At 42.8% G+C, this 10207-nt stretch overlaps 1 protein-coding gene across 3 annotated transcripts in view; it reads right to left on the reverse strand.

The window, feature by feature from the left end:
- The window catches only part of CHD9 (chromodomain helicase DNA binding protein 9), a 106132-nt gene extending 97022 nt beyond the window's left edge, over positions 1-9110 (reverse strand). For all 3 annotated transcript variants that reach the window (XM_068411489.1, XM_068411490.1, XM_068411487.1), the window contains exons 1-2: positions 9036-9110; positions 1114-1191 (exon numbers count right to left, since the gene is read on the reverse strand). The gene's annotated coding sequence lies outside the window, so the exon portion shown is untranslated. The remainder of the gene's footprint in view (positions 1-1113; positions 1192-9035) is intronic.
- Between the last annotated feature and the right edge of the window lie 1097 nt (positions 9111-10207).

Genomic DNA, 10207 nt, shown 5'->3' on the forward strand with positions numbered 1-10207 from the left:
ACAGACAAAAGGTTAGTATATGAACTTACATTCTATACCAGTGTGTTTTTCCATAAACAATGCTACCCTTTCAAAGACATGATCATTCTCTCCAAGGCACAGAGCATCCTCCAATCCCAATAAATACACATTTCCCTCTCCCTAAATATAGTTTCCTGATGACAAACTCCTGAACACCTTTGCAAGAATATTAATATACTTCAACCTTTAAGCTTTATTAAAAGATAAGATAGCAGATATCACTACATTAAGAAGCAGATTTTAACACAAAGACTATTTCTTCTCCCCACATCTTTGAGACAATGTTGCAACATGTCAAAGATATAAATTGGTTATAACAGCTATCAAAAGCCTACAATGTTCTAGTAAAAAAAATTTATTCAGTACTAATTTGGTACATAAATTTTGTATTTATCCCCCTTTTATTATTCAGTAACTTCAAGACTTATTCCAAGGCTGCTAAACTAAAATGTCACTGCTCTATGTTAATAGGGACGCTTAAGTAACGCTCAGAGGCTTTTTTCTAAAATTCATAAACAATAAGCATGTACCCAAACACATATGTAGGTGAAGGTTGCTAAAATACTTCCATCTTTGTTTGCTATGTGAAGTCATACAAATTTTGTATCACTTTTGTAAATTTTGTAAAACTTCCTCTAGTTGTTCTCTTTTTCTATGCTAGAACTCCCATCATGCAAAAGTCTTCTTCACCTCCAGAAGCAGAATCAAGTTTGAAATTATTTAACTGTCAGGTTTTATGCAGAATTTCAATATATTTTTTAACTCCTAAACTTCTGTTTATTTAGAAGTTCTTTGTCGACTAAACTAAGTTATAGTATAAAGGTTTTACAATATATAAATTAACTGAATAGAGGCATTCCAAAATTTATTTTTAATTGAAAAAAGGAAAAAATAAAAACTTGCAATCAAGTTATTTCTCCTAGCTATAAGAGTTCAACAGCAAAAAAAGAAACCTAATTCACCTGTAACTACCATAAAATATAAACATTATCTTAAGTTCTTGGCTATCCAAAACATAGCTGTTTTGGATCCTTCCCTCAACTAGATTCTCCATGAATCCTCAAAATAAAGAGAAAAAAAGATGTTTCTTACTCTTTAGGACAGTGTCCACTTGACTGAACAGCTTCCAATATGGAGACAATTGTGGAGTACTTAAACATTTGAAAAATCCTATGTTGAAAAGAAGAAAAAATACATATAACTAAATATACATTCACCATATCTACAATACATTATTCTAAATGTAAAACACAAGAAATTGCTTCAGACAGCAGAAGAATCACTGATGATTATACTAAGTGCCAAAGAGAAAGACACACAAAAGGAACTTAAGAGCTTTCTTAAGAAGCAAAATGGGATCTATCTCCATAGATTCTCAAATAAGCTGTATTGCATGTGAACTTTTATTTACATATGTATAAAAATATATATGTATATATATCTGTTAAATGAGGTAGGGTAAAAAAATGTTCTGTAAGTGTCCTTCTTTGGAAGAAAGTCTTAATGCTTGCTTTTAAACCTTGAATTGGGAAAATTCACTGATATACGACAAAGCTTATACTTTCTTAAGTAGAACAAGAACTAAATTTGATACAAGCATGCGTAGATACTTATTAAAGTATCTTAACAAATTTTTTAAAAATTATCTTCCATAGCCCAACTAATATAGTTTCTTCATAAAATACTGAAAGAAAAATACACATTTCCCTAAGTGCACATGGATTTCCTTATGTTCTTGATGGAAACCTAAAGCATTACTATTACTAATAAAAAATTTTGAACAACAGTAATCTTTCTCATTTTGGGCACTAAAACACAGACTCTTACACATGCTAGTGTAACAGGAACTAAACTATTCATTTCAACTAGTTTAGAATAACCACTTTAATCCCAATTTCTCTATTTTTTAAAACATCACATAAATTTAATAAAACAATTTAGTTTTGTACAAAATCCTTGTGTGCTTTTATGGCTTCAGTCTTTGCAAATACCCTTTAGAAAATTTAACAGTAGCAGTTTAAGAAGTTACTATTTTTAACTACCTTCTTCACCTCTCTGCCAAAGGTTATGGCCCTCAAAGCACAGCCTGCAGAACAAAACATGTACGTGTGCATCAGCTGCTTCAGTGTATAGTCTCATAATTTAGTTTTAACCCTTCCTCTTGTTAGTTTAAACAAACCCATTAAACTTTGCATTAAAATGACTGAGGTGTATACATACATCCTATTTTGTCATTTATATTTTGTGGGCATTAATTGCAATAAAGGGACAATAATAATTCAGAGAATGACAACATCTTAATTTGCTACAATTGATTGTGGCTAGAAAGATACCAAAAGTTAGGAGAATCTTCTTGAAAAGAACAATGTTTATCCCCGAGTCAGTTTATTTTAGTGAAAATAACTGTTAAGAAGTTCAGGGCTTTGGCCACACAACTACTGAAGGAAGCTATACTAGTAACCAGTTCTGCTCTTTAAACATTATTGCCATTTTGCTTCTCCAAAGCATACCTGTGAAGACTTTCATAAATTTCAGGACTTCAGTGAGTTCCTGCTTATTTTTCTAACACAGAGAACAAAATTTCCCAATGTTTTTGCCCAAAATGTTCTTTTCTTCAGGTCCCTTCAGTTTGAATACTGCTAAACCCCAACTTTTTTCTTTAAGATATCTGCCCACAAATCTTAGTGTATCTGTACAGATATTGAAGGTCTCTTTTTACCCTCTTAGTTGTTAAAAGAGTTAGAAAAACATACTCAGTAAACATAATTGGTAATTTACAGTTTACTTCTGGTCACTAGAAACACAGTTACACAAGCTTCCTTATAAGTTTAAAAAGAAAATCCTGCTGTTCAGATTTCTGATGTAAGCATTACAGGGTTTCTATAGTTTTGCCATAAATTTCAGCATTACACCTTAAATTAGACCTACAAAATATGTTTCTGATTTCCATTATCTTTCCTGAGGAACTACACTGCAATTTTAAGATGCAGAAAAAAACATTTCCACTGAAAACCAGAAAAAAGCCTTCTCATTCTGACATGCAGCCTAACCCAAGATTTCATTACAAACCATCAGAGACAAAAGACTTCACAGCATAGCCCTCTTTTAATTCACAATCTGATAAAACATTAACTTCCAACAATTCTCATGTTCTAGCCTGATAGGCATCTTTGTGAACTACTGAAAGTTTATAATCTGGAAGTACCAACTAGAACAATGCAAAGGATCATGTCTGCTTTACAGGTGCCTATGGATCATGATCTCTGAGTACAGACCAACAGTTGTGAAGACTTGACACTGACAGAGAGAAATCTTCTCTGTGAAGATTTGGGAAAAAAAGAGCACAATCTCAAGTCTTGACACAACCAGACCAGGATACCGTGATAGTACTCCACTGAACAGAACAGGTTCAGACTTCCCACCCCAAACTACATTAGCTGGCATAAGGAGTTCCATCCTCAACAGAAGTGCATACCTTTCAGAGAGAGGCTGCAAACAACTTTTCTGTTTTGTTTTGGGTTTGTTTTTTTTGTTTGTTTGTGTTTTTTTTTTTGGTTTTTTTTATATTTATGAGGAGATTTGATATGAAAGTGTTTCAAAAAAGTCCCTCCCAAGCACATGTAAAGCAAGATACTCCAAGTTTATGACTTGTTCAATACACTCTTCTTAAATTAAGAAATCAATTAAAACCTATAACTCAAGCAAAACAGCATTTTCCATCTTGTTTCACAGCTTCCAGTACATTCAGGATATGTTCCTGAATTCACTTGCAACAGGCAGAGACTCCAGACTTCTACTGTAACATCAATACTCTGCCACAAGAGTCTGACAAAGTAGAATTTTAAAAAACTTCCCTCAGTGAAATGGGACAATACTCATCTGTGCCTCAAGGGTATCTATCAATTAGTTCTTAAAAAATTACCTAAAAATCTGGCTCTGAAGCTAAATTTTAGTTTAGCTTCTGAAAACCAGCAAAAAATGCTTTCAAACTCTACACGCTGAAGCCAGCAACACCGTATTACATGGAATCAGGCCCACTGTCTTACCTAATGCTGTTTTTAACATTGGTGGAAGCCACTAACTACAATGGCTTTGCTACAGGGCAACTGAAAACAAAAATATATCCTATTTAATTCTCAGATTTCTTCTTACATATGGAATATCAGTTGAGTAGAGTTTCATGCCATTATACAGATGTAATCTTTCTGAAGTTTAAAACTCTCTTCATTAGAGTGTTAAATATCAAATGTAATAAAATAATTTACTCTTCAAAACCCATTTGCAGAATAAATTTTGGAGGAACTCCTGAATTTTAGTGACCAACAGAAAAGAGTGAACCAACCTTTTAATATTGCTCATGCAACACAAGGAAAAGCGCCCAAGAATGCGTTGCGAAGGAAATAATTTGGTAACCAGAGTTACTACATTTTCTAATATGACTCAGATAAAGAGCAAAGTCAAGATTACTATTTGTCTTCAGAAAAAGGATAGGAACATTTTTCCATCTTCCTGCAAATTTTAACTGTTGATTTAAGATTAAAACAAAAACATGTATCTTAAAAAAAGATAGATGCATGTACACTGGTGGCCTAAAGACATTAGTATTTGATATCTCTTTGGTAATCTGTATGAATGAAGTTGCAGATCCCAACACATTTGCTCACTAACAGATGCCATATCATACCAATGTATTTCTGCTGAATTCTGAGTTTCAAAAAAAATGCTTCCTCCCTTGTTTCTTGCAGCTTAGTAAGTGAACATAATGTAAAGGCAGCACTGAAAGAGGAACTCAGTTCCAAGGTGCTGCCAAAAGTAGCCTTTTACTTGATCACTAAACCTCGTTCTAATTGGTAGCTGTGTATCCATCTGAATACTACTATATATATGTTTTGAAAGTACTACTAAGATGCTAATGTTTCTGAAGTCAAGCTGTAGCTCCGCTAACCACATTGTTAAAAAGTGTTTGATTTAGAGCTGGTCTTCTGCAAGTTTTCAACACTGCAGTTACTCAAAAACATGGTCATTGTAAACCACATTATACTTTTTTCAAGTAATACTTTAGAAAAAAAACACTGCTTAAAAAAAGATCTCTCCTCCCTGCACTACTGTAAATAAGAAAGTTGCATGTTCAGCCTGTTTGACTTTTGGCTGGCCAGCTCGCTCTCACATTTATGAATTGGCCAGACGAATAAAACATGAGAATCCTGCAATTCCCTCAGACAAAGCAAGAGCTGCAAACTCCTTCCGGTGGTTGTTGTATCAGCAAAGTAATTACTTCTTCACATCATAGTTTATTTTGCTGAAGGGGAAAGAGAATACTTCAATAATATCCTAAAATATTTCCAGTAATTCTAACTATCAATTCTTGAATGTTTGACTAAATAAACAGACTGTTTCTCCATCACCCATTTGTGTGTACACAGATACCAGGCATTCCTGAAGCACTGTTTGTAACTACAGGAAGAGCACTAGAAAATAGAATTGAGAGTACACGACACGAGCCCAAGTGAGTGTGAGATTTCTAAGTGTTCATTACACTCACAGCTCCATAGTTTGACAGAACCAAGACCATTACAAGGACAAACAAAGGTAAGTCAGTGAAAGAATAGAAAGTATCCACAAAACTAGTTTAGTTAGAAAAGACAGTGAGTGCTAAGGGTTACCAGATTTCAGTTAAACACAGAAAAATATTTCAGCTAGATGATTTATAAACGTAAGTACCAAACGCTACTGAGAATTTAGTTCATATATAGTGGAGGAAAGAAGTAGAATACTGCAATCCAGTGATGAGTAGGATCACGCTGTTCAACTCCACCAGATCCAACTTCTCCTCAACCTAAATTGCACGAAAAGCATCAAAGAAAGACAATGATGCAGTGTTTGGACACTTATTTCTACAAGACTGACAGAAAAGAGAAAAGCAGCACTGTAAGGAATCCTGACCCATAAAATATATAATTGTCCAGCTTACCTGTACTTTTGAAGTGTCTGAAGGACAGACATACTTTAATTATAGTGAAAACTTGTATTGTAAAATTGTAACATACACCAAAAAAAAAAAAAATTACAATTAGCCATATAAAGCAAGTAAGAATAAAAGTGCACCTATTTACTTCACAGGTTGCACGAACAAGGCAATTTTAAAGCAGCGTGTCAATCTTTTTGTTTTAATCTGCCCGCATCACTAACTTGTCTCTCATAAAAGGAAACAAATGAACAATGCCTGTTTTAGGGCCTCTATAGTCTCTTAGTAGTGGTTCATGTCATACATCTTTTAGATAACATCACTAAAAATACTTTTTAAAAACCACACTGTGCTTTCATCAACATTTCTCTATGACTGAATTCTTAGACTGATCTTCAGGAGCATTTAGCTCATGTGAAATCAGTAGGTGCTGAGATTCCTCAAAATTCTTGATAAATTGTGAGACTTAAAATTCCAGTTCTTTTTTACAGTAAAAATGACAGCTTTACTCAGAGTGAAATAAGTTAATACATCTTCATCAAGAAGAGCAGCATAAATTCTCATAAATTGAACTACTTGGTTAAACACAAACAAGTTCGCACAAACTAAACCAGCACAGATGCACTGTAACCACCTATGTGCCTGCCCTTATCTTATAAATGCAAATTAAATTGATGTAGCTTACCCACCAATGGGGAAAAAAAGAGAAAGCTACTTCACATTTACTTTAAGGTTAGAGAGTTCACAATGGGCAGTAACCACAGAGTTGCTGATACCTAAGTTCACAGACTACCTTACTTCCCACTAACTTCTCTGTGTGCCCTTGATTTATACATAGGGCCTGGCACATTGATCCCTGAATTGGTTAGCTTTCATGAACATCTATATGAATTTTTGTTCTTCGGTTTACAAAAACTGGGCATGGAAGTGCACGGCACTTCAGAAGCCTCATCTGCCAGATGCAGGAACAATGAAAAAGTCATTATTAGGGGTGTGTAGAAACTTTGTGAGTAGGTAAAACCAAAAGATACTACTTGCTACTCATTCTTTAACAGTTAACAAAGTATACGATAGGAATAATTATTAATTTTAAAATATTTACATTGTGAAAGAAACTAGCAAAAAGTTGACCTATGCACCAATAAATTAAAATCCAGAGCCAGGTTAAAAAACCAGATATTGCTCAAAGATGACTGAATGTTAATATTCTGCCTTGAATGCTAAATTATATCTGCATACAAATGATTACATTTAAAATAAGGTAAAATAACTATCCTACCTCACACCTGCCAAATGGGAACTCAATGGTGTCAAATGACACAGGTTTAAAAACAGATGCAGAGAGCTCTTACCACTGATGGGCCTAGTTTTCCTGAGAGGAGGATTACTTTTTACGGCCACTTCTTACAAAGTCTCAAAAAAGACACAAGAGAAGAATTAGAAACCTTATCCCTTTACACAGATTGTTGCTTTGTCCCTCATGAGCACGCACTGTAACACTACAGGGTTCAGATCTCTTCTACATAAGGGAGGGAGACTGAGCTGTATTTTCTCACACCGATGAAGTTAAACAACTTTCACGAACTGAAGGAAGTTTTTAGTTGCTAAAGACTCAAGGCCCTTATGATACAAAGACAGTGAGGAATGCAAACCATTTCTTACGAACTGAAAGTATATGCACCAACCTCAATGTCAAAGCTATACAGCCAAATGGACTCTCTTCACCTGTTTTTTATCCCTGTTCACAACAATTTGTGTGTGAAGAGGCAATGAAGAGGTTTTAACATTTCACTACTTTAAGCCTTGGTAGGAAATAGCGTAATTTCTCCACTTCGCTAGAATAAAGATGCATGTCATCTATCCACCCAGTGCTATATACATACAGTACCAAGCTAGCCTCAAAATCCTCTCTCCTTGCCATCCCCGAAGGAAGTCAGCTTGCGACCCCTATCTGGAAAATGCCAGTCCATAAATTCCAACCTTGCACTTTCACAGCCAAGTCCCTTTTTAAGCCTCCACCCATGCAGTGGGAACCTGCAGCCACATGCCACCGGTTCTCCTCACCCCAGAAATCTCCCAGCCCAGAAGGACAGCAGACTGCGTGCCCACCTCCATCTCTCCCAGACACACCTCACCCAATGCCAACCCTCCCCTTCCATATTCCCTTCCCCAGCTCCCACGTTTTCTGCTGTCATGGATCCAAGCCAGTGGGCTGCCAAACTCGGCTCCTCTTTTTCCTACTGCTTCGCTTGCCCGAGAAAATGATTTTAATTCCTCCCTCTACCCACCCCATCATCTTGCATAGCGAGAAACCAGGTCTAACATTCCCACTTTTCTGCCTTGGAGGGTGCCACATCCCTTCCCTGCCACACAGCCCCCTTCCTGAACGACATAAGGTGGCTGGGGATGCTCTTGCTCTACCTTCCTCCACCCAACCCTTTCCTCCCGCTGCCACCTTCTCGCTGAGGGACATTTAACCTCTTCCTCCGACCTCCCTGAGGAGGAAACCAGCCCTCTTCCCTTCACCCTGCCATCTTCTTACCTGAAAGAGGCCAGGGGCAGGGCATGCTGCCTCTCCCCCACCCGGCTACCTAGGGAAGGCCCCATTCCTCCCCTCCAAACTTTGCCCCTACCTGCCGGCCGCCCCTCCGCCCGCGGGCCCCGTGCCGCCTCCTCAGCCCCGTTGCGGGGCAGGGAGGACGGGGACCGCATCCCCGGGCGCCCCCGCCGCCTCCATCCTGCCCCGCTCCTCCCCCGCCGCCCCCAGGAAAAGCTCGCCTCGCCGCCGCCCCCCTTCCTCCTCCCAGGGACCGGCGAGGAGCCCCGCGCCCGCCGGCTCAGCCGCCGGTGTCGGCGAGGGGCGGAAGCAGGTCGAGGCGCGGCAGCAGGAGAGCCTGGGCGGCGAGCAGGCCGCGCCGCGCCGTCTCCCGGCGGGAGGAGGGGCGGAGGGGGCTGACGGGGCGCCGGGGCCAGCCGGTGTCTCCGGCACCTGGAGCGCGGCCTGCTCCGGAGGCGGCGGGGAGCAGCCCGTCCCTTCACACGTACTTACCGCCCGGTTCGCCATTACGCGGCGGCAGCAGCGCCGGGAGCCCCCGCCGCTACCCGGCAGGAGGCACACGCGCGGGGGGAGGAGGAGGAGGAGATGCCCCGCGCCTGACAGCTCCCCGCCGGGGCGGCCTCGGGCAGACGCGGCGGCTCAGAAGCGGCGACAGGAACGGCGGCGGCTTCCCCTCCCCCCTCGGGGATTCCCCCCGGGCGCCCAGGGAGCCGCTGGCCGAGGGCGGCACTTACCGGGTGGCAGGGTGGCTGGCGCAGGCCGGCGGAGGCGGGCGGCGGCGGAGCTGGCGAGGGCGGCGCGGCGTGGCTGGCTCTGCTCCCCGCGCCGCCCACCGCGCAGGCCGGGCGGGAGGGGCGGCCGCCCGGGGGCGAAGTTTCACTCGCTCCGCGCCGCGACCCCACCGGCCCCAGCGAACCCGCGGGGACGGGCTGGGGGGCGCATTTGCATATTTGTCACCCCCGCGCTGATTGGCCGCCCGCGCGGGGGCCGCCGCCGCGCGCTGACACGGCGCCTCGGGAGGGGAGGGAGGGAGGGAGCGAGTGGGGTGTGAGCGGCGGCGGGCGGGGAGGCGGCTGTGCGGGGCCGGAGCCGGGGGGAGGAAGAGGAGGGCGGAGTGAGGCGGCGAGCGGGGGAAGGGGTGTGCGCGGGGAGGAGTGAGCGCGGGAGCCGGGGAGGGGAAACGGGAGCGTGCGAATTTCCTTCCCGAGACACCTTCACCTCGCGCCGCAGCCCCCGCGGGAGGGGGCCGCCCTGACGGGGAGGGGGCGGGAAGCCGCCGCCGAGCCGATAAAATGGTGTGCGGGCGGCGGGGCGAGCTGATCCAATATGGCCCCCTTCGCTGGCAGAAGCCAATCCCGGCCGCGTTTACTCTGGAGGCTCCGGCAGAGACCAGGCCCGGCTGCTGGCGGCGCCGCCGCTAAGCAGAGGCCGCCGCGGCGCTGGCTGGAGCGGCGCCCGCCCCGCGGGGAGCAGGGCTCTTCCCTGCGAAGGGAACCTGGGCGCTCGGGCGCGTTTGCGCGAGGCGCTGACGCAGTCGCTGTCGGCGGTTTGCTCGTGCCGCGCGCGGCGCAGCGCCTGAGGGCAGAGCCCAGCCCGCCGCGCCGCCGCGGCCCGCGTTCCCGCCGCGGCGTTACCTCACGGCAGGAGCGCTCCCGCCTCGGCCA

The sequence above is a fragment of the Nyctibius grandis genome, chromosome 12 (assembly GCF_013368605.1).
Source record: "Nyctibius grandis isolate bNycGra1 chromosome 12, bNycGra1.pri, whole genome shotgun sequence".
Taxonomy (NCBI): Eukaryota; Metazoa; Chordata; class Aves; order Nyctibiiformes; family Nyctibiidae; genus Nyctibius; species Nyctibius grandis.